Source organism: Mauremys mutica, unplaced genomic scaffold (assembly GCF_020497125.1).
Source record: "Mauremys mutica isolate MM-2020 ecotype Southern unplaced genomic scaffold, ASM2049712v1 Super-Scaffold_100199, whole genome shotgun sequence".
NCBI lineage: Eukaryota > Metazoa > Chordata > Testudines > Geoemydidae > Mauremys > Mauremys mutica.
The window spans coordinates 2623-27131 of NW_025423286.1; the positions used below are offsets into that span (position 1 = coordinate 2623).

Consider the following 24509-nt stretch of genomic DNA (forward strand, 5'->3'; position numbering starts at 1 on the left):
CCAGCCCTGAGTCCGGGCTGCCGCGATCCCTCCCCCAGAGCAGGGTGCCCACAGATAACAGCCTGGAAATAGGCGTGTGACACTAACTCCTGCTCTCCCTGACAGGGCCTCCCCTAGACCAAGTGGCGTCCCAGGCAAGAAGTGTCTTCGGTGCCCCCCACCCCCGCTCCATATGTTAAACCATTGAATACCTTATTTTTTATTGCATTTGTAGCTCATTGCATGATTTTGATGCACAGTTTGGATACATGATTTTCTCTGTCATATAAAATACATTTTCATGCTAGGATGTGTAAACCTGTATTTATTCATGCCATATATAAGCAAATAAAAAATCATTTCCTTTAAGCATATAGAAACTTTTAATTTTAACAGTAACTGAACTGTGCTAACACCTAGCAATGAAACTGTCACCAGCACAGGGTGGGCTGGTATTAAATAGTGTTACAGTCGGAGACAGACAGCGTTAGGATGTTAACCCCAGGCCTTTTGTTCAAAGGTCGCTTCTCTCGCCTTTCCCCCATGAACTGAAGCGCAGCATTTGCGAGATCCAGAGACTAGTTAATGACATTTCCGAGTGCTAAAATAGCAAGCGATGTCCGTCTTGCATTGGCCATTATTGACTGGAGCGATGGTTTATTGAGAAGAAGCTTCAAGGTGAGAAGCAGCAGCCCAAAAAGGCCCCCTGCAGGTGCTGAAGTAGCTCAGTTGGGAGAGTGTTAGACTGAAGATCTAAAGGTTCCTGGTTCAATCCCAGGCTTTAGCAGACTCTTTCATCCCTCTTTCTGCAGCAGTGGGCTGTTTCCTGGAAACACAGCAGTTCCTTTACCCAATGCAAGTCCCTCATTTCAGGCTTAGCTGCAGGAAAAGGCAGCATTGGCTTCTGCACCCAGTTGGCCCACCTGACCGTTCTTCCTTCTCTTGCTCTTTCTCAGCAAGGGGAAGGAAAAGAAGCTCCCCTTCAAGCTGGAGTCACAAGGGTGATGTAAGGACGACTTCCTGAGCCCCGGCTCCAGTCCTCTGCTCTTCCAGCTGACCCATTGAAGAGCTGCCGCCATGTTCTCCGGGTTCGCCCATCGGTGTGTGCCAGGCTGAGCACCACCAAAGTGCAGGGAATTTGAGGGGCGGGGCAGGGCAGCGCATGGTGATGGAGTTTCTGTAGTGTAGTGGTTCTCACAGTAACCTGACATGCAAAAGGGCCTCAGCCCAAAACCGGGCAGAAACATGGCGGCTTCCTTTTCCCAGCTCCCCTTGCTGTCCAGCAAGGTGCTCCTCCTTCTGCCACTGGCCTGTCCCTGGGATAACCCCAACCCCCGCACGATGGAGGGTGGTGACATCAGTGGACAAAGTACCTTGGCGTCAGCCTGGGGAAGCTAGAGGAGTTAGGCCAGTCACCTTTTGAATGCTTGTGGCTTGGCCTCCTCTGCCCTGGGAGGTTGGCCTACGTGTGGCTAAGTGGGGTTAGTAGTAGCCACCATTTGTTCTACAAAGCCTGAGGAGGTGCAGTTGGCTGCTGGGAGGTCGAATCCTGTGCCTGCCTCTTGGCTTCCCAGGGGTGGCTACTTGCAGCCCAGAAGAAGAAGTGGGGTTCTGGGTGGAAGGAAAAGAAGCAGTGGTGAGTCCTAGCGGGCGGCTTTCTGGCAAGATGGTTTTCCGCTTTAGGCTTGGGAGGAGCCTGCGAGCTGTGGGTGGAGTTGTTCCAGTGAGAACCGCTGCTCTTGTCTTGCAGACCTGGGGGCGCCAGTGACAGCTTGAGGGGGCAGGTGCTGGCTTGAGTGACTGGGATATAGGGAACCCAGCCTGCCCCTCGGGGCCAAGTCCACTGCTTGTCTCCTGCGTTGTGACATCCAGATCTAAATCTTCCCAGCATGTGCTGCGGCTCGTGTATTAAGCCTTCCTGGTGGGCCTGGTTATTGCCAAAGTAGCTCATGTGGGAGTATATTAGATTGAAGATCTGAAGGTTTCTGGTTTGATACCAGGCTTTAGCACCCCCTCACCCTGGGCGTGTCGTGCTGGGCTTTCTCCTGGGTGTGCAGCTGTGCCTTGAACTCACCAGTTTTCCTAATTTCAGAGGCAAGACTTGCAGAGGGCGTGTGGGGTCACGTGCCCCACCTGAGTTAGCTATCGCCTGCTACATCATGTGGTGCTGCCAGCGCAGCAAGGAGGTGCCTGGGGCAGCCAACGGAAAGGGGAGGCACGTCTGGCTCTTCAGCGGCAATTTGGCCCACTCAGTCCCTCTCAAAGGGAAGAACTTGCTGCCAAAAATGGTAGAGCTGCCATCGATTGTGGATTTTTTTTGATTTTTTAATTATTTTTTTTTGCCGCTTGGGGCAGGAAAAACACTGGATCTGGCCCTGCTTCGTGGAAGACAAGTTGTTAAATCCCAGATGAGTGGAGTTATATCAGTTCTCAGCCTGAGTCCCTGGGTCTTAATCCTGAGGTTATGTCGCGTTCCTCCGGTGAGGGTGTGGAGCAGCTGTTTGTTTTCCTGTTCACAATCCTCTGTGGTGTGAAAATCGGGGAGGGGAGGCAGACCCCTCCCGAAATGATGCCCAGTGGGGGAAGCCAGGACAACAAGGTGGGGCGGCAGGTGGTGGCCAGACTCTCACTGCCAGGGTCCAGTCTAGCTCAGGGTCCAGGTCAACTTCCTCCCCGCACCACTGGCCCTGAGTCCCCTTCCACCACCAGGTCAACCCGGGCACTAGGACAGGAACGGGGTGAGGCAGCAAGTCAAGCTGAGCAAGGCAGGCAAAAGCGAGTCTTGTCTTCATGGGCCGCTCACAATGACATCCTTTTTGTGTGCAACTACCAGACAGAGAAGCAACAGGCCAAAATACTGCTACACAGCTGCCAAAGTAGCTCAGTTGGGAGAGCATTAGACTGAAGAGCTAAAGGTCCCTGGTTCAATCCCAGGCTTTGGCAGGCCCTTTCATCCTTCTTTGCCCAGTGATGGCTTGTTTTCTGGGAGCACAGCAGTTCCTGCACTCAAGGTGAGTCCCTGAGCTTGGGCTCTGCAGTAGGAAAAAATACTAGGCTTCTGCCCCTAGTTGGCTCGCCTGACCTTTAACAATGAGGGACGGGAGCTGTCTCTCCTACATGAGTTATTGGTGGACCCAATATGGCAGGAAGAGAGTGAGGCAGGGTGGCCCTCAGGAATGGTGCCAGAGGGCTGCAGGGCAGTGACAGGCAGGTATAGGGGATGAAAACTCCTCTGTGCAGCTGAGCAAGGGCAGTACCCTGGAAGGGGCATCTGTGAAAATGGGAAGGTGGACGGGAGTTGGGGGCCCAGGAGGAGGCACTTGATGTTCAGTGACTTGGACATGGTGGGTGTTCATAAAATGCACATTAACAACTCTAGGGTAGCTTGATGGTGATTGGTGGAAGGGCTCATCTCTCTGGTCCTCCAGGCCAGTGAAGAATGATGGGGCTGGAGTCTTGTTCTTCACATTCATGGTGCGAGTACAGAAGGGGCTGGAGCTCTGATCAGGGAGAGCATTACTGGTGGCTTTGTGCTCTGTAGCACTGGTTCTGGCTCTATTAGTGTGTTTGGTCCCCAATTAAGGCGTGAAAGGAAAGTTCTATGGAAGGAACTGGCTCCCTTCCTCTGGACCGCACGGTGTTTGGTGTCAGGGGGGATTTCAATTGTTGCTCCGGCCTGAGGACTGCTGGTCCTGTTTTCCTGATGGTCAGAGGAAACTCTTCTATGATGAGCACTACCTGGCGCAGGTCTGTAGCGAGGTTGGCTTAGAGGACGTGTTTCTCCACAGTGGAACCAGTGTCAGGTGGGCGGTAGCCTCCTATTCCTCTGACCCGAGCTCACACCAGCCGCAGAGGGGATACACCTTTCTGCGGGGACAGGCCAGGAGTCGCATTGACCGGATTTCCGTGAAGGAGAGCACGTCGACAGCTAGTGCAGTGTGGAGCCAATGGACTGTTCGGGTCACGCAGCTCTCGCCGTGTGCTCAATGTGGGCAATTCCCTGACCCAGGGCAGAGGATATTGGAAGCTGAACATCCAGAGCTTGCAAGATAAAGGAGCAGGGGGGCGAGGCCTGGAGGTGTTGGCAGAACGGGAAAGCATCAGAGGGTTCTGTGGTTACCAGGGGGATTGGTGGGAGTCGGTGAGGGAGGAGTTGGCTGCTTTGTTCCGGCGGCTGGGGAAACAACACAACATTAAAGAAACCAACAGTGCAAAGTCCTGCAGTGTCACCTGTGGGATTTCCACAAGAGCATCCAGGCAGGGGAGCTAGTCAGCCTGTGATTGTATGACGGGATCAAGCGACAGCTGGCCGAGTTCCGGGAGATGAGGCTGCAGTTGGCTGATATGAGCGGGAGAATCGAGTGAAGGGAGGAGCAGACTCCCCTGACATTTTTGCAGCCTGCAGGGAATGGAGACAAAGCAGGGGGATGCAGGGACTCAGGACAGGACCCACGGATCCGGTAGTGCAGGACCACAGTCACTGGAGGAGGAGAGAGAGTCCCGCGAGAGGAAGCTGATGGTGGGAAGCAATAAGTGCAGAGTGCAAACCAGCCAGCTGAGAGTCACAGGGGTCTAGAAAATGAAACAGCAGCAGGTCCCATGGTGTAATGGGCAGCACTCAGGACTTTGAATCCTGGAATCTGAGTTCAAATCTTAGTGGGACCTCGTGGCGATATGTTGCTTTGCTACAAATCCCTGGAGCTCAATGTGTTTGGCTACCTTCTCTCAGGTAGAGAGTGAGGCTTTTCCCTCCTGCTGGGTGACTGATCCCCACTGGAAATAGGTCTTTGGTCTGGCTGGTTCAATGGGCAGCTACAGGTTGGGGTCCTAAAACTTAACAGTCTGGCTAGAGATTCCTGTGGTTTGACCATATGGTTGTTTCTCGCTGCTTCACCTGATGTCCACAACTTTGGTCCCTGCAGCTGCCACCCTCTTCCTCTTGCCCACATGGCATTTAAAGGAAGGAGGGCCAGGGCCAGGCTTCATAGCAGGAGGGAGGCAGAGTCCCAGGCTGGAGCCCAACACACCTCTCCTCCTCTGGGCACCTGGGGTGTTGTTTCCCCCTGTTCAGGCACCCCTGGGGTCCTGCACTTCACACAGCTCTCCCTGATTTCAGCTGTTAGTGAGGGAGCCTCACTGCTAGCGCAGACTGGGCAGTTTGTTGCATGAGAGACACTGTCCCAAAGCAGGACTAATGCTTAGAGCTGGTTCTCAGTGATTTCAGCTCTGTTGGTCTGCAGCAAGACTGTCCATTGAGTCTTAACCAGCTCTGTTATTACACAGGGAAGAACAAAAGGGTGAAATGGGGCCTGGAAGCCTTAAGAAGAATCCACCCCACCGAGTACAACACTTGTCGCTACCTGCTCTCAGCTCCACTGAGAAAGTTTTGGGGTCACGCCTTGCCTGTATCAACCTAGGGGTCTCAGAGAATCCTGATTAACACAAGCTCCAGTGGTGCAATTGGTTAGTGCACAGTACTTATAAGGCAGTGCTGAGAGGAGCTATGCTGAGGTTGTGAGTTCAATCCTCACCTGGAGCACTGGTTTTCATTAGCCAAACAGCTTCACCCCCTTATTTGCCCCTGTGGAATGTAGAATTCCAGCCCTGGGGACCCTCAGGAAGGGGCTAATAAATAAATGCCCCCTTCACTTATTACCTCCTCTCCAGAGCACAGGTGAGAATCTACAATCCTTTCTCCCCACCAGCCCCTGTGCCAGGATCCCTCAAGCAGAGCCTGGAGTCCTGCCCAGGGCGTCTGTACTATTGACAAAGACTGAGTGACAGGGACAAAACACTCAAATCCCGCCTGGTGCGGGGAGCCAGGTTTGCTCTTCAAATTCTGTCCTTGGTACATTTCCAGGCCTGGGAATGTCCCACAACAGCATTTAATGGGAAGCTGCCTGCAGAACAGTTACACTGCACAGAGCTCCTCTGGAGGAGGGGTGGGAACTGGTAACATTTTGGGGATCGTTTGGGAAATGAGCCTTTGCTGACAAGATTTGTCTCTGTTCATATTTCACCTTCAGGTGTTATGTTGAGGGATCTTTAGTATATTTTTGTGAGGTTAATAACTATCTCCTCAACTTTATTTACTCAACTTAAAAATTGGTGTCACTTGATTTTTGCATCTCCCTGTGAAAATACAACTGACGTGTGGCTTTCTACAGGGGGTCATGATGTTAAAGTTAAGGAATTCAGTCTCTCTACTTCTGGGGGGGGGAGGGGGGGTTGTTGCTTTTTTACAGCTGCCTCACGGCCAGGCACACTGGGCTGTTAGCTGCACCCACTGTCCTTGCCAGGGGCCCCTGCTGAACCCTGGGCGGCTGCACTGCCGTGCTGGGGTGACTCTGCAGGTGGAGAAGCTGCTGTGGAGCAATGTAGAGCAGGTGCAGGAAGGAGACGGGGTCACTATTCTCATGCTGAACTGCACAGTTTTCCAAATTTGGGACTAGATTAATAGATTCATAGACTTAAGGTCAGAAGGGACCATTATGATCATCTAGTCTGACCTCCTGCACAATGCAGGCCACAGAATCTCACCCACCCACTCCTGTAACAAACCCCTAACCTATGTCTGAGTTATTGAAGTCCTCAAATTGTGGCTTAAAGACCTCAAGGTGCAGGGAATCCTCCAGCAAGTGACCCGAGCCCCATGCCACAGAGGAAGTCGAATGTCCGAGAACAATTCTAGGGGAAGGTGAACGCAGAGCAATGACACTGGAGATGCCCAGACCTCCAATAGGGGCAATGTGGAAATTAATAATGGGAAGATCATTTGTGAAATTAGTCATCACTGACAAGATTTGTCTCTGTTCCTATTTCACGCTGTGGTGTTAGTTAGAGGAATCAGTACAGATTTTTACTATATTAATTAAACACTTAATTTTATTTACCCAAGCCAAAAACTTAGTATCACTTATTTTTTCTCTGTCCTAGCAAGAATGAATTTAATTTTGTGACTTTCTGGAAAGTGCAGCAAGATTAAATGTGGGAAATTCAGTCTCTGTGTTTGTGAGCTGATGTTTTCCTCTCACAGGTCAGTGCCTGCATTGAAATACCCAGAGGGATCTAAGGGCTGGTGTACACTGGGCACTGAACTGGCAGAGCGACGTCTCTCAGGGTGTGACCCCCCCACAAACACATATTGTTAAGGTGACCTATGCCCGGGTTAGATAGTGCTAAAGAAAAGGAAGAATTGTTCTGTCCATGCAGCTATTACAGGGATGGGAAAATCCCTCCAGTCACTGTCTACTCCAAAGTGCTATAGCAGTGCCACAGCAGCATTTTAAGTGTAGACAGAGTGAAACTAGATCTGGCTCCAGTTCACACTGTGGATGCTCAGGTATTAAGAGTACAATAATAACAACAGCATAGTTGGCAGGATTTGAACGTGCACAGGGAAACCCCAATGGATTTCTAGCCCATCGCCTTAACCACTCGGCCACAACTACTTGGTATACAGCTGTTGTAGTACATGATGATTCTGTTCTCACTGAATTGTCACTTCAAATTGCTCAGACCAGCTTACCCAGCACACTCATGACTGCGCATCAGTGTAAGTGTGTCCTTGGCTGAACAGCGAGAATTCCTGCCCATTTCCCTTCTGGCTGGAGCAGGATGAGAGCGTGTTTGTGTGAATGACATTGCTGTAGATTGTTGTTCATTCCCCACTCTGACAATTCAGACAGTCCCTTTCCTAGTCAATTCTCCAGCACATCGTTCCAATAGCAGGGGGCAGGATTTCTCTGGGGCACTGAAATTTTTTCAGGGGGCTGGTGCATGAACTCAGCCTTGCATTCCACCCTTGATGTTTCATGGACTAACAACAGCAGAAAGAAAGAGCCGAGCAAATATCTCCTTGGCAGGGATGCAGGTGGCCACGTCCCCTCTGTCTGACCGTCACCATTGCAGGAGAGAAGGATTCACTGGAATCGAATGTCCTGGCTCAGACCAGAGACACAGGGAGGTTTCACTGTTCATGGATCTGTGCAAAGGAAATTTTGTCTTTGTGTGAAACTGAGGTCAGAAATGTAACGTCTACATGGTGGCCCAATGCTCTAGGGAACGTGGGTGAAGGACTCGGGCTGAGAAATGATTTAACAGGGGTTTGTATCAATTTATTGCCCTGATTAAAATCTATGGCTAAAAGGCAACCACTGTTGTTAGTACTTGAACCTGTGTAGGGACACCCCAGTGAGTGCAAGCCCATTGCCTTCACCAGGGGCAGTCGATTATTTTATCAAGGTACAAATGTCTTGGTCAAGGCCTAGGCTCCAGAGAAAACAGTACACTGCTGATAAGAAGAAGTACATCAAAAGATTTTGCAGCCACCGTGGGCATAAGTATGATGTGTCGTGTTTCACTCTTTATACCTGGTGCCACCTCCTTTCCCTTTGGCCTTGTAGTTGACCAAGGGCAAAGCTAAACCTCTCCTCAGATACCAGGGAGTGTTTATGTCCATTCCTGCGAGCTACACAGGGGTTTGATGTTGCTGCTTTCAGTCCTCTGGCTCTGGCGGGATAAGGAACAATTCAGGCTGTCACTGAACTGAAGGAGGAAGATCAGTTTTTGACAGGGAGAGGGACGCCTCCTCTTAAAGGTGTTTGTCTGGCTGGCAGCCCTGGTTCCCAGGTCTCACCCGTGGGGCTCCAGCAGTTTTGGGACCAGGTCACTCCCTTGGCCCCACCTGCCGTCCACAGGGGCTCCCCCCAGGGGCCCCGTCAGTGCAGCGGAGCTGAGCAGTGTCTGCCTGCTCACTCCAGTGGCTGCCGGCCCCTCCCCATGGCAGGGAGTCTGTGCCTCCGCACGCTGCCCCTGCCTTTTCACCCCTGTGGCCAATGGGACGCTGTGGGGGTGATACCTGGGGGCAGCAGCACACGGAGGCCCCCCAGCCTGCCCTGCCTTGGAGCCCCAGGTCAGCGCCACACCTCTGACCCCCTTCCTGAGCCTGCACCACCACCCCCTCCCCACATACCCCCTCCTCCCCCCAAACTCCCTCCCAGAGCCTGCACCCCTCCTGCACCCCAATCCCCAACCCAGGGCCTGCACCCTAGATCTCCTCCCCCCACCCAAACTCCCTCCCAGAGCCTTAGGCAGGTGAGGGGTGGAGTTTTGGGGGGCGGGTTCTGGGCGGTATGAGTGACATTATTGGCCCACTGGGAGGACTGGAGGACTGGCACTGGCCCTAAGGTAAATTGTGGTTGAGACCCTGCTTTAAGGGATTGGAGCAGTGCTGGAGAGACTGACGGGCAGGGAGCTGGGGAGCTGTGTGTGCCCCAAGGAGAGTTGTGCTCTGGTGACACAGAGCGGGGGTGGGGAGTTTGTAAGCTGTGGTGTTTGTATAGAGAGAAAGTTTACTATCCCCCAGGTTAAAAACTGGTCCTGCTCTGGGCTATACCTGACACTCTTTGTTGAGAGTATAGATCAGTGGGTGAATGTTTCCCTGCAGGGTAATGGCTTCCTAGTTCCAATCCAAGTGATTCCCTTTAAAAACTTTTTTGAATGAAAATCGATTTCCAGACCCATCTCCAGTATGTTCAGGAGTTCGCTGAATGGGGGCAGGGGGCTTGAAATGAATTTAAACACTCAGCATTTTCCTGTGCAAATGAATAAAGACCTAGCAGAGCTGTCCAGCAGCTGAAATCAGTTCCAGTCCTCGGCGTCTCTAAGAGGGACACTCGGTAGCTGAGGCGTGTGGGACACTTCTGTGGTGAGGACAGGTGAAAAAATGCTGGATTCAATGAAAGATAAGCCCATAGGAGGGGAAGGTGAACCTTCCCCTCAGCAACGGAAGGGGAACCAGCTCTATCACATGGAAGGAGGCTCCCCACCTTTGCTGCTGCCATCCTGCAGCCTTTAATATGGATTTCTTTTAGCTAATGCAATCCCCTCCCCCACTAAACCACCCATGAAACATGGAGACAAGCTGCTGAAAATAAGATCCAGAGGTGCAATGGGTTAGTGCCTGGTACTTACAGAGCAGTGCTAGGTGGAGTCATGCTGAGGTTGTGAGTTCAAACGTCACCTACAGCACTAGCTTCCTTTAAGCAAATGGCTTCTGCCAATCATTTTGCCCTGCAGAAAATACAATTGCAGCTCAGAAGACACCGAGGTCCCCTTGCTTTACAGAGAGCAGGGCAGATTCCACAGATCTACCAGGCTCTGCTCTCCACCAGCCGCCTGTGTTAGAAGGAGTCGAGCAGAGCCCAGAGCACTGCCCCCGACTCCCCCTCAGTCTTTGCTCCCCAAACCACCTGTGTGCTCACCCTCTTCGCTGTGAGACTCAAACCCTGCCTGGCTTTCTGTATGTTGGGGTTTTTTTTTTTGTCTGTCGTGTTGATGTGCATGTGGGTCCTGTGTGATTTTTGTAGATGCCTTGCATAGTTTTGTGTGAATGCATGGGTGTCTGTATGACTTTTGCATGCAGATTGTTTTTTGCTAAGTATTGTTTTGGTATGTGGTTTTTGTGCTTTCCTGTTGTGGGCTTTTGCTGTATTTTTTTGGTTTGGATTTGTTCTGTTTTGTGTGGCTTTCCCTTATGTGTATATGGCTCTGTGTGCTGTGTGGGTTTGGTTTTTGTTTATGTCTGTGTGGGCCTGTGCAGTCTGTGATGTTCTCTTTCTCTCTATTTGTCTCTCTGTTTGTATCTTCATGTGTAAATTCACTGGAACTTTTCAAACTCTCCACAGCTTTGCCAATTTTCACCAGGAATTTTACTCATTAACAAATTCTCACTTGTTCCCTACCAGTTGGTGACCATCGCCCCAGGGGCCTGTCAGTCTCAGGGGCCTGATTTCCCATTGACCCTTCCCCCTTCTATTGGGACTGGGAACTAGCCAACCAAAAAAACCCCACTCAGTTTTAGTAAAGGGCCAACAGTCCCCTTACACAACCTGGGCCTGTGAGGGAGGGAGCGCTCAGTGGTTTGAGTATTGGCCTGCTAAACCCAGGTGTGTGAGCTCAGTCCTTGAGATGAGCCATTTAGGGATCTGGGATAAAAATCTGTCTGCGGATTGGCCCTGCTTTGAGCAGGGGGTTGGACTAGATACCTCCTGAGGTCCCTTCCAATCCTGGTATTCTATGATAGGGTCACCAATGTTCAGAGAAACTAGCACAAGCTGGGCCCATGGTGTAATGGTTGGCATGCTGGAATCTGAGTTCAAATCTCAGTGGGACCTTATGGTAAATCCCTGGAGATCCAAGCGCTTTCCTGTCTCCAGCTGTATAAGAATGAGCTGTTTACCTTTTGCTGAGTGACTCATACCCCCTAGAGCCAGGTCTTTGGTTGGAATGGGGTCTAGAAGTGGCTATGGTTTGACTGGGTGTTTGGGATTTCTGATGCCCACAAGTCTGACCCTTGTGCTTTCTACCACACTTTTCCTCTTGCCCACATGGCGCTTGAAGGAAGGAGTGTCAGGGCTGGGATTGATAGTCAGGGCTTGGCAGGAGGGAGGAAGAGCCCCAGGCTGGAGCTTGCACCCCAGAGCCCTCACCCCCGTGCCCCAGCCCAGAGCTTCCTCCCACACCTGGAACTCCTCATCCCTGCCCTCACCCCAGAGCCCTCACCCCGTCCTGGACCCCAACCCCCTGTCTCAACCCACAGCCCCCTCCTGCACTCTGAATCCCTCTGCCCCACCCTGCAGCCTGGAGCCCCCTCCTCCACCCCAAACCCCTCATCTTCCCACAGCTCCCACAGGCAGACCCTGGAGCTCCCAGCAGCCATGGGTGGCCGGGGAGCCCCCACAGCCCCACCCCACTGCCTATGGACCCTGCAGCTCCTACGAGTGGACCCCAGAGCTCCCAGCTGCTGCGGATGGACCCAGGATTTCCCAACAGGCCTTGATGGTGGGAGGACCCTGCAGCCCCACGTCATTGCTCACAGACCCTACAGCCCCAGGCAGGAGAGGAGCCCCCAGCGCTCAGACACCGCAGGCAGAGCCGGGAGCTCCCAGTCACCGGGGGGTGGGGTGAGGAGAAGCCGCAGCCCCCGGCCATTGCAGGTGGCCCCGCAGCTCCCAGCCGCCGCGGGCAGGCGGACGCCAGAGCCCCCAGCTGCCATCGGGACCCCGCGGCCCCCGGCCGCCCCGGGCAGGACCCGTCACCCCGCGACCGGCAGGAAACAGCCGCGCCTATTACCCCCCACCCCCATCCCGTTTTCCACAGTTGCTTCAAGGTCACCCTATGGGGCAGCTCTGCGGGGACGGACTTGCACACTTGGGATGTTAGTGCAAAAAACTCCTCCTGGGCTGAGTAAAGGGCAGAGACCTGCCCTGAGCCTGCCCTGAGTGGGGGTCACCCAAACCGACCCTCACTCGCCAGGCAGGTGTCACCTGCTGCCTGGGGAAAAGGCAACACGCCCCCACTCCCCAGCTCTGCCTGGGCGGAGAGCCAATGAGAACTTCTATTAAAAGGGAAAGAGACTCAAGCCTGAGTTTGGGAAAACCCCACAACCACATTCAAATCTACGCTCATCAGCAAACCCCCCACCCCAGAGTACGCTGGGCAGTGCTGTGCCTCAGTTTCTCACCTTGCGGTGTGACAGGCCAATCCAATGTTCCTTTAACAGACCCCTCCGCTCTCCTCCCCCCAACCCCCACTCCCCTTGGGCAGCAAAGCCCCAGGAGTGGGGGAGGGAGGGGAAGGCATCAAGAGAAACCTCAGCTTCTGCTGCCGACACTCCTTCAACTGACTCTCCGTTTGCCCTGGTCACTCTGCGTCGCTGCCACTCCACGGCATTGTCCTTCACCCTGCTGCTGAGAGCTCCTGTGTCGCCACTTCCCCTGCTGCCACCTGCCTGTCTCCTGCAGCCTCTGCACGGCCACTTAGTGGGGGAACCTCGCTACAAGTGCAGCCTGGGCAGCCTCTGTCATTGCAACACCATGGGCAGGGCGTGAACCGCCAGCTGGGGGAGACTAACGCCCTGCCCCGCCCCTTGCACCTGAGGCCCCGCCCCTTCTGCAAACACCCCTGTGCCCGGTGTACACCAGCCCTTAGATCCCTCTTGGTATTTCAATGCAGGCACTGACCTGTGAGAGGAAAACATCAGCTCACAAACACAGAGACTGAATTCCCCACATTTAATCTCGCTGCACTTTCCAGAAAGTCACAACATTCATTTAGTTCTTGCTAGGACAGAGAAAAAATAAGTGACACTAAGTTTTTGGCTCAGTTAAATAAAATTAAGTATTTAATTAACATAGTAAAAATATGTCCTGATTCCGCTAAATAACACCATAACATGAAATAAGAAGAGACAAATCTTGTCAGTGACGACTAATTTCGCAAATGATCTTCCCATTATTAATTTCCACACCGCCCCTGTTGGAGGTCTGGGCACCTCCAGTGTCACTGCTCTGCATTCACTTTCCCCTTAGAATTGTTCTCGGACATTCCCAAATTTGGAAAATTGTGCAGTTCAGAATGTGAATAGTGACCCTGGCTCCTTCCTGCACCTGCTCTACATTGCTCCACAGCAGCTTCTCCCCCTGCAGAGTCACCCCAGCACGGCAGTGCAGCCGCCCAGGGTTTTGCAAAAATTAATAATACAGAGTTTGGAGGAAAGGAAACATTTGAGAGTTGTGGAAATAGTAAAAGGCAACAGTTGTGGTGTTACAAGAAGGGCAGTTGTTGGTTTAATAATAAAACCCAGTTATATAAATGTAACTGTATGTGCAGCTCTGCGCACTCACGTTGGATGGAAGCTTAGTAATTAAATTATACAAGAGGGTCAGGTAAAGTGGCTGCTACCACCACTGTGTTTTGTCCCGAGAAGCCTTTACAGACATTCTGAGGGGAAATGGGCCCTTTGCCCACAGAAATGGTCTATAGGGGACGGCTGCAGGCAGCAGGCGGAGAGATAATCTCATCAAAATGATTTGACTCCTGGGTAATGTAAGCAAAATCACTAAAGGAATGTCAGGGGTTTCTATTGGCACTTAACTTGCCTGCCCCTGGCTGTCTCTGGTTGTACAAGATGGACGTGTAATCGGGGTACAGTTGTGTAAAAGAAAAATTATTGCAGTGCAAGGGATGTTAGACAAAACAAAATGTTTTGTGTAATTGTGTAAGGTTTTAAAAACCTAAAGTGAGACTTATGGTTTGTAACATAATGTTATGAAGGTTAAACTATGGAAGGAATGTGCATTTTCCCAGGATGTGTGCAGTGTATATTGGAGAAGGGGTAAAAGAAATGCAAACAAAACATGGTACTTAATTCAAACCCTATTAGGGCTCCAAAGGGAGCCACAATAGGTTGTGGTTTCTTTTTCAGATCTGTGTGTTTTGAAGCAGAAGATGAAAGTGGAAAGTAATCAGAACTCGGGTGGAAGTTGATTGTGTCCCTTTTAAGACAGTCTCTGAGCTGCTGATGGCTTTGGATCCAAAAGCAAGCCCGAAAGCCGGTGTGAATGCAAATGACCTAGCTGATGGGGGAAGGAGAGAACTGCCCATCAGTGGCAGCACAAAGGAGCTGCAACTAATAAATACATCTGGTCAGCAAACAAGCTACTGGAAGACTCAGATTGTGGCCCTCCAGGAAAGGGAGGTGAAAAAACAAGTCAAGCCTGAAAATAAGGGGGACAGGTTAACCCTAAGGAGTGTGTGTGTGTGTGTATACAGTGCTAAAGCTAAATCTAAAGTTGTCTCTCAGCTGTTACCTGAGGATAAACTTAAAGCTTGGTACAGCAGAGAAACTATTGCAAACCGTGTCTGTTGTACAAGAGGGGAAACTGACCCGCGAGTGGGGTAATTCACTATCTGACTATAGAACAAAATAAGGACAGCCTGGAGGTAATTCTTCTGTTTTTCCTGCAATTAGCAAGGAAATTTGTAAAAGGAAGTGGTATTATTATTATTAAGCACTAATCTGTCCCCACCGGGGGTGTGTGTGGAAATTGTTTCTTTTGTTTTTTAGACGCTCTACAAGCAATCTGGTGCCAGCAAAAGACTAACCCATAATACCATGAATCTATGTTTTGTGTTGTTTGTCTGTGGTGTTAGTCTTGTTGTTAGCATTGTTGTGTTTCAATGAACAGAAAACCTCATGACATGGGTGGGGGTGGCTTCAAAAGGCTGACCTGGGGGAAGATGTGTACGGAAATTCAAAATGCTCGACTAGGAGGCCAGCACCTGTGTAATAGCTACCGTGGTATCTGGAAGTGAATCGGCAGCTAAGGTGGGACCCACAATCACTATGGGAATAATGAGAAGGGGATTTGCTCGCTGGGAATCAATGGAGGGGTGTGTAAAATGGTGTAAATCTAGAGAAGATGTTTGAATGTGCCCCTCCCTGATGGCCATGGAGGAGCACACCCAATGGCCCGTGGCAAGGGGTGGACAATTGGGTGTACTGTGTCTGAGGTGTTTTGCTGGAAATGTACATATTACTGGGGGCACAATTACACCAGCCCCTAACCAAATTCCACACTACACACTGCTCTCTGGGCTTTGGCGCACAGATAGATCTGTGAATCTTACTGCTGTGAATAATCGAACCAGCGCATACAGCCTGATTCCACACCACGTGGTTAAGTTGGTTTGAACAATAACCCATTTCTCTGTGGACATTCAATGGACTTATGATATGGACAAAAGCACAAAAACCTGCAGCAGCAGCGTATTGCAACTGCCAGCAACTGGACACGTTAAGAGCTTGACCCTGTCGAAGGAGGAGAGGAGGTGTTTCGGTGGTGGCCGGGATGTTGGACCATGCGGCAGTGCTCAGGTCTCTCGGTGTTGCTGTGGATTATTACAGTGGCTGGTGTATTGCTAAGTATACTTGTGATACGTTGCCTATGGAAATAACCGAGAAGTAATGGAGTAAGCCCCTCCCCCCTGTACTAGACAACCTGGACCCAACCTTCCCGGGCCCACTATAGTGGGAAGTCTGGAACGCTAATTGGAACAGGTGTGGCCCGCCCGTATGAGAGAAGGAGCAGGGCACTGTACTACGCAAGGGGCAGTGGGACAAATGGAATATCAACACCTTCCACCTTGATGCCTGGCCCTATCAGGAAATGTGTCACCATATGTCCTATGTCTTGCTAAGGGGGAGAATGGGAACAGGGACACAGGCAAGGCTCTGTGGCGTCAGGGCTGGGATGGGGACACTGAGGAAGGAAACTGGAATCATTGCTTGCTGGAAGTTCAATCCAATAAACATCTCATTGTTTGCACCTTCGGACTTTGGGTATTGCTGCTCTGTGTGTACGCAAGAAGGACCAGGGAATGGGAGGGTGAAGGGATAAACCCTCTAACACTAACTAACATCTAACACACATTTGAACCTCTTCTTTTCACACCGTTGCTCATTCTCAGGGGCTGCTTTGTCTCCAGACAGATCCATTCTCTTTCAGGACGGCCTTGCTCTTTCCATCTGTTTCACTCACTGAGGTGTGGGAGTAAACACTCCTCTTCCCTCTAGTCTCAGACAAACACTAGCATTAATTGTTTGCTACTGAGGGGTTTAGAAAGCATTTGTCAAGATGCCATTTCTGGGGCATTTTTCCCAAGATGCAGTATTTTGTGTTCAAACATCTCCCAACTTCCTTGGTGAAAGTAAGGCCAAGATTTCCTTGCAATGTAGAGGCAGTTTTTCACCCCAAATGGGACTCGAACACACAATCTCTGACTTAGAAAGCCATTGCCTTGTCCATTAGGCCACTGGGGCCCTGTGAAAGAATGGAAATTCAATCTCCTAAATGCATATTTCTCATATTAACTTGGAAGCCAAATACCCTCTTTCTGCACCTTACAGAAATGTCTGCATCCCCTGGCAGCAAGGCTACTGGGCAGGTCGCTTACAGAGCTGAGTACCACCTTTCTGCCAGCCATCTTTAGAGAAGAAGGCTCTTTTCCCTGACAGCCACACAGCACTGCCTAGCATCCCGAGAGCCTCCCTCGTGTTCTCCCACAGCAGCCGCCTGCCGGTGTGGGTGGGAAAAGGGGACCAGGAAGCAGTGCGGCCTCATTACGGGACAGGAGGCCCTCGCCACACCCTCTTGCCTTCAGCCCAGGCAGCCAGAGGTGCCAGGGAGCTCCCTGGCAGGCCGCCGCCTCACCCAGGAAAAAAGGAAAAGGGGATGAATGAAGAAGTCAGGAAATAACAAGGAAATGAAGAGGTTTGTCGAACGGGTTTCTGCCCGATTTACCATCTTCTCAGCTACCGCTCAAAGTTAAAGACCTAAAGTCGACCTATTGGCATAAGTACAGATGGTTAGAATGGAATTAAAAGGAGCTGCTGTCACAAGTGTTAGGTGCCTGCAAGCAGCATGCAGACCGTTTAAAAACACTGCAATTAGAGGCTCAGATGAAACGTTTGCCCTAAATCAGAAATGACAATAGGACGACCAGCAGAACGCCACTCTAGGTAAACGGCCGAGTACTGGAGGCTGTTAGAGGCAAAAAGTCATTCCTCAAAATTTGGAAATCAGATCCTAGTGAGGATAATAGGAAGGTGCATAAACTCTGCCCTGTTAAGTGTCAAAGTGTAACAAGTCAGGCCAAGAAAGAATCTGAGAAGCAACATGCTAAAGACACAAAAGCTGAGCATAAATCCGGTCAGTGCGACTCCTGGCCTGTCCCCGCAGAAAGGTGAACCCCCTCTGTGGCTGGAGTGAGCTCCTCTAAGCCGACCTCACTACAGACGTGCACCAGGTAGTGCTCATTGTAAAAATGTTTCCTCTGATGGTTGGGAAAACGGGACCAGCGGTCCTCAGGCCGGCTGACACAATTAACCCCCCCAACAACAAACATCATGCAGTCCAGAGGAAGGGAGCCTTTGATCTTCCCTCTCATGCCTTAACTGGGGACCATACACACTAATATAGCAGTAACCAGTACCACAGAGCACAAAGCCCACCAGTAATGCCCTCCCTGGTCGGAGCTCCACCACCTTCTGTACTTGCACCGCGAATGTGAAAAACAAGACTCCAGCCCCATCGTTCTTCCCTGGCCAGGAGGCCCTTCCTCCAATCACCCTCTGCCTATTGAGCTACCCTAGAATTGTTAATGTGCATTTCCTGAACACTCACCATGGCCAAGTCCAGCTGCTCCAAGGCACTGAACATTAAGTGCCTCCTCCTGGGCCCCCAAATCCCTTCCACCTTCCACAGGGCCACTTTTACAGATTCCCCTTCCCTGGCACTGCCCTTGCTCAGCTGCACAGAGGAGTTTTCATCCCCAATCCCTGCCTGTCACTGCCCAGCAGCCCTCTGGCACCATTCCTGAGGGTCACCCTGCCTCACTCTCTTCCTGCCGTGTTGGGAAAGACAGCTCTCATCTCTCCTTGTTAAAAGTCAGGTGGGCCAACTAGGGGCAGAAGCCCATTCTATGTTTTCCTATTGCAGAGCCCAAGATCAGAGACATGCTTTCAGTGCCACCCAGAAGGGAGGCAAGTGGGGCAATTTGTTCCAGGCCCCACAGTGGCCCCATGAGAATACAGTATTGCCACTTTTTTTAATGGAAGGGGCCCCCAAAATTGCTTTGCCCCATGGCAGCTCTGCTCACCTTGGGTGCAAGTACTACTGGGCTGCCAGAGAACAAGTTGCCCCCCTGTACAAAGAGAATGAAAGAACCTGTCAAAGCCTGGGATTGAACCAGGAACCTTTAGATTTTTAGTCTAACGCTCTCCCAATTGAGCTACTTTGGCAGCTGTATAGCAGTATTTTGGCCTGTTGCTTCTCTGTCCTGGATGTTTTTGCAGCAGTTGCACACAAAAAGGACGTCACTGTGAGGTGCCCATGAAGACAAGACTCACTTTTGCCTGCCTTGCTCAGCTTGACTTGCTGCCTCACCCCGTTCCTGCCCTAGTGCCCGGGCTGACCTGGTGGTGGAAGGGGACTGGGGGCCAGTGGCACGGGGAGGAGGTTGAGCTGGACCCAGAGCTAGACTAGACCCTGGCAGTGAGAGTCTGGCCACCACCTGCCGCCCCACCCTGTTGTCCTGGCTTCCCCCACTGGGTGTCATTTCGGGAGGGAAGTGGGGCTTCTGCCTCCCCTCCCCGATTTTCATACCGCAGAGGAGTGCGAACAGGAGAACGAACGGCTGCTCCACACCCCCACCGGAGGAACCCAACGCCCTTAGCTGTGGGTAGTAAGAAGTGGCTGTTGGCTGACAGGGCCTGTCCCCGAGGAGCTGGAACAGCAGCTGCCGCCTCCCCCTCGGCTCCAGGCTGTGGGAAATGCTCATTGCCTGGCTGCATGGGCGGATGCTGCTCCCTGCTCTGGAGAGCGTCTGTATAGCTCTGTCAGCCCCCCGTCTTCACTGCGCCAGTCTGGTAAGGTCCCAAGTGCCCCCTCCGGCCTGGCAGCTGAGAGTCTGTGCAGACATCAGCCCCCCTGCCAGCCCCCACAGGCAGCAGCAGCGCCAGCCCCCCAGCACCACAGGGGCACTCAATGCACTTCCTGTGGGGAAATGGCTCCTTGGCGTCCAGCTGCTAGAGTGAGAGCCAGGAGAGAGCAGTGTCTGGCTCACCGTGGGGGAGAGCAGAGACCTGGTGAGTGCGGATCTCCCTCAGCCTCCCCCGCAATGCTGGTCAGTTGTATTGTCACTGTGAGAGTCGGTGCTTCCCTTCAGGGCCAGCCCTAGAGGGATCCGGAGTAGGGGACAAATCCCCCCTTTCCTCCCCAGGCCCTGCCCCCCATTCCACCCCTTCCCCCAAGCCCGAACCCCTCTCCCACCTCTTCCCGCCCTGCACCTTCCTGCCCCATTCCTTTCCCTCTCCCACTCTCCCTGCTCCTCCCCCCCAGTGCCTCCTGCACCCCACTGAACAGCTGATCACTGGCAGGTGGGAGGCGCTGAAGGGGAAGAGGAGGAGCTTGTCAGCAAGGCCTGTAGTGGGTGGGTGGGGGAGCTGGCTTCCAGTGGGCACTGAGCACCTTTTTTTCTCTCTGTTGGTTCTGCAGCCCCGTAGCTCCCATGGAGTCGCTGACTCAGCTCCTTTCACATGCTAGAGAGAGGAGCAGAACCAGGGCTATGGCTGATCTATGGGGCACCAGGTGAGTGGCAGAGGCTTCAGGTGCTGAGAGTTTGCCTGACCCCTCAGGGACACAGTGTGAGGTGGTGTCCCAGGCATCTCGATGAAAGGAGCAGAACAGGATTTACTTGGGGTGGGGAGAGAATTGAGAGTGTCTCAGGGGGTTGTACAGAGGTATTGCCCGGGTGAGAGACTGGCTAAAACACAGGCCTCACTGTGAGCAGGATTTGAACCTACACAGGGGAACCCTATTGGATTTCAACTTCAACGCCTTAACCACTTGGCTATCACAGCTGTGAGCACAAAACTGCCCCAATGCCAGAGAAACTGGTAAATAATCCCAATGCCCAGGCATGAAGTCATCTGAACTACAGGATTCCCACAGCAAACCTGGCTCCCAAAGCACAGGGGGGATTTGGGGTTTGTTCTGTTTGCTTAGCCAGGTGCCACAGGAGTCTTTGCTGCTTTTACAAATCCAGACTAGCACGGCCCCTCTGATACTCCTAGTGACACTCTCCAATGGATCCCCATCCTCCACCCACCTTGAGCTAGGTAGGAGCGGATCATCATTATCCCTACTTGAGAGAAGGAGAAGCTAAGGCTGAGAAAGGAGAATCGACTTGTCTTAGGTCACACAGCCAGCCAGTGGCAGAGTTGGGAATAGGACCCAAGAGCCCTGATTTTGAAACTAACCATCAGATCGTGAATTTCAAACACTGAATGACCTGAATAAAGTGCTCTCAGATGAGCTCCAGACCAACAACAGTTCACAGTAATTATTCAGCAAGTATTTGAGGAGAACTGCAATGTTAGAGAGAATCATGAACTGCTCAGAGACCATTAATGCAGCAAAGCAGCAAAATTTGTCAACATTTAACAGGTTATGACTTATTTCCTTGGGCTTAAAAGAGAACAACAAGGACCTGAATCTCCACCCTGTCAATAACCCCCGGCTCAGCCAATCAGGGTAGAGACTGAGGACGGGAGGCTGAGGGTTCTCACCAGAGAGCCCAAAGGATGGCCCAGGTCGCCGGTGGGGATCACTGCCCGAGCACTATTTCAGCCCCACATTTTTGGGTGGACCTCCCACAGTGGGAGCTGCAGAGCACTCCCCCGCAACACACACACACACACACACACACTGCTCCTGGTGTTGGGAGGGGAACAGGTGAAAGGACAAAAGAAGCAAGAGACAAAGAGAAAGGAGGGAGGGATGGATGGAGGAAAAGGTGAAACAGAAAGGACAAACCCTAATGTCCCCACTGATTCTATGGGACAAAATCCCAGGTGCGGAATAAAATTCTGCCTCCTTAAGTTCGTGTTTTCCATGCCTAGAATTCAACTGTCACCAGATGGATCAGACTGAACAGGTTTCAAACCTCGAGAAAGCTTCAACCTTCTAAACAGGTATGGCTGTTTTCTAGTAAAATCAGGAAAAGGGAAGGAGAAAACTCGAAAAAGGTTCCTCCTGGCACTCATGTCCGTGAACCCGAATACTCTCTCAGTCGTCAAAGAGAGACCTGGAGAAGGAGACTTGCTGAAGCAAAGCCACAGGGGTCTCTGAGGTTTCCCTGGCCCCTCACCCCTGTCCTGCGTGGCTGATGTCAGCATCTCTCTGTGAGGTCACCACCTCCACACCACCTTTGATCAATAGTCTGAGGTCCTGCAAAAGCCCTTTGTGATGTCACTGCCACACCCCCTCCCTTGCTGTGCTAATGTCCTGCCCCTGCCCAGGCACTTTGGAGGTTTGAGCTACTCCCTGTGGATCACCCCACTCAAGGAGCGTTTGTTCTAGGCAGCAAGCTGGCTAGACGGGAAAACATCAGATGCTGCTCCCAATGCTACACTCAGTTTTTCAGAAATTAGTCGACTTTATGGCCAGAAGAGACCATTAGAGCATCTAACCTGACCCCCTGCATATCACAGGCCTCCTGTATGACACAATATCTACTTTGGGGGCAAACACATTCCAGAAAGATAGCTAGTCTTCATGAAATGACATCAGGACATGGCAAATCCACCACTTTCCTTGGGAGATTGTTCCTGTGGTGAATCATCCTGGATGTTGAATATTTGTGCCTTAGTTGTAATATGAATTTGTCTCTTTTCACCTTCCAGCCATTGGGTCTTGTTATGCCTTTCTCTGCAAGATTAAAGAGCCCTTTAATGCCCCATCTTTTCTCTCCATTAAGGCCCTTCAACACTTCAATGAAGTCACCTTTCAATCTTCTTTTGATAAGCTAAACAGGTTGAGCTCGTTCAATAGCTCCCTAGAAGGCATTTTTCTCCAGCCCTCAGAACACTTCGTGGCTCTTTGGTCATCAGATTCCTGAACTGCAACTGGATGTGGTTCTTGTTCTTCTGCACAACATAGCTCCTGGAGAAGAGGGATCTGCAAATGTACATTCGTATGATACCTTTGTTTAACTGATGAAAACATAAACTAGACACTTAGAGGATTGGATCTGATTTCAGCTGATGGACAGCTTTGCTAGGTTTTTATGCATTTGGACAGCAAAATGTTGAGTGTTTACATTGATATCAAGCACTCCTGTATAGAGGAGCCCCTGAACATAATGGAGAATGGAAATGAAAATGTTTAACTTTTTAAAAAAAAAAGAAAGAAGGTTATAAGAGAACATGGGGGTTTGAACTGAGGACTACGTGAAAACTGCAGTTAAGCACTCTAACACTGAGCAATATCCCCAATGACAACAGGAGTATGGAATCGTGATGTCCAGGACTTTGAAGGACAAACCCTGATTCATTGAGCTCCTTTGCCATTCCCAGACCACAGGTGGTTTTCAAAATGGGGTTTGATTAAACTTCTTAAATGTGGCAAACACCACAGCTTGCACACCCACCGATATAGCTTCTCCCACTGACATAGCTGCCACCTCTTGGGAAGCGGATTAACTGCACCCACAGGAAAACTCTCTCCCATCAGCCTAGAGCAGTGGTTCTCAAACTGTGGGGCAAGACCCCAAAGTGGGTCATAACCCTGTTTTAATGGGGTCGCCAGGGCTGGCATTAGACTTGTTGGTGCCTGGGACTGAAACCAAAAGTCTGAGCCCCACCACCCAGGGCTGAATCCCTCAAGCTCTGGTTTTGCCCTCCCCCAACTGGGGCAGGGCTCAGGCTTTGTCTCCTCTGCCTGTGCCCAGTGTAGAGGGGCTTGGTCCCTCTTTCTAGGGTCATGTAGTAAGTTTTTTGGTTTTTTTTGGGCAAAAAGGGGTTATCGTGAAAGGAAGTTTGAAAAACCCTGACATAGAGCCTCTGAGTATGTCTAGACTTGGCTCCCTGTGGCAGATCAGACACTGAAAGTGCAGCCATGGAGACATCACACACCAGCCTTGCCCAGCAGGCAAGAATCCAACCCCCACAGACAAGTGCCTGTTGCTTTCTAACCCATCTCCCTCAGCCCTCAGCCACCACCACTTAACAAAGGGACTTTTCTACGCTATGGTTCTGGTCTCACTGAAGGGTCATTTCCAATTGTTTGCTCAGACCAGCATTAGGGGAAATGGTGCCCTGGGCAAAGCTTGTACTTTGGCACTTCCCCATTGCCCCTGGACGATCCCCTCCCCCTTTACCGCTAGCTCCTGCACTCCCAACCCTTGCGCCTCCTTCACCCCTAACTCCTGCCCCCTCCTGTGCCCCCCTTTGTTCCAGTGCTGGGAGCCCCGCACTTGTTCTCCCTTTCCCTGGGCCCCACATTTTGGGGACCACTGAACCCTACTGGCATCACTAGCCCCTGATTAGCGAGTAGGGTTCAGTGGTCCCCAAAATGTGGGGCATGACTCCTAGGGGGACACAGAGGAACATTCATGGAGTCAATGAAATCAATTGAGCTTCTTCAGTCTCTCACTGTAGACATTTCCCTTGTTTTTAAAGGCAAAAATCCTGATCTTTCCAACGGGAGCTGCTGCTTCAATGTTCAGTTTGGGGAGGGATTTGGCTGCACTCAGAGATCTGCCTGCGGGTTACAATCTGCGATCCGAAGGGTCGAACGCAAACAGCATTTAGATGGGACCGTTAGTGCCGCCCCCGTGTGGCCAAAGACTAGAACTGACCAGCAGAGTTTACAGCTGGAGCCTGGGGCCTTGTCTACACTACAAGACTATTTCGAATCTACTTAAGTCGAATTTGTGGATTCGACCTTATGAAGTCGAATTTGTGTATCCACACTAAATACAGTAATTCGAACTTCTGAGTCCACATTAAGGGAGCCGGCGTCGACTTTGGAAGCGGTACACTGTGGGAAGCTATCCCACAGTTCCCGCAGTCCCCGCTGCCCATTGGAATGCTGGGTAGAGCTCGCAATGCCTGCTGGGGGAAAAAATGTGTCGAGGGTGGTTTTGGGTTACTGTCGTCATTGAACCGTCAATCACGCCCTCCCTCCCTGAAAGCGCCAGCGGGAAATCTGTTCGCGCCCTTGTCTGGTCGGTTACAGCGCGGACGCCACAGCACTGCGAGCATGGAGCCCGCTGCGATCATCGCTGCACTTATGGCCGTTGTCAACTCCTCGCACCTTATCGTCCACCTCTTCCTCAGTCAG

General features: G+C 51.5%; 6 non-coding genes across 6 annotated transcripts; 4 read left to right on the forward strand and 2 right to left on the reverse strand.

The window, feature by feature from the left end:
- The first annotated feature begins 693 nt into the window (after positions 1-693).
- Positions 694-766, forward strand: TRNAF-GAA. Its single transcript has one exon. It is a non-coding gene; the product is annotated as a tRNA-Phe (tRNA).
- A 2083-nt stretch (positions 767-2849) lies between these two features.
- Positions 2850-2922, forward strand: TRNAF-GAA. The gene has a single exon. It is a non-coding gene; the product is annotated as a tRNA-Phe (tRNA).
- A 1650-nt stretch (positions 2923-4572) lies between these two features.
- On the forward strand, positions 4573-4644 carry TRNAQ-UUG. Its single transcript has one exon. It is a non-coding gene; the product is annotated as a tRNA-Gln (tRNA).
- A 780-nt stretch (positions 4645-5424) lies between these two features.
- Positions 5425-5518, forward strand: TRNAI-UAU. Its single transcript has 2 exons — positions 5425-5462; positions 5483-5518. It is a non-coding gene; the product is annotated as a tRNA-Ile (tRNA).
- A 13034-nt stretch (positions 5519-18552) lies between these two features.
- Positions 18553-18625, reverse strand: TRNAF-AAA. The gene has a single exon. It is a non-coding gene; the product is annotated as a tRNA-Phe (tRNA).
- A 1538-nt stretch (positions 18626-20163) lies between these two features.
- On the reverse strand, positions 20164-20245 carry TRNAS-UGA. The gene has a single exon. It is a non-coding gene; the product is annotated as a tRNA-Ser (tRNA).
- Between the last annotated feature and the right edge of the window lie 4264 nt (positions 20246-24509).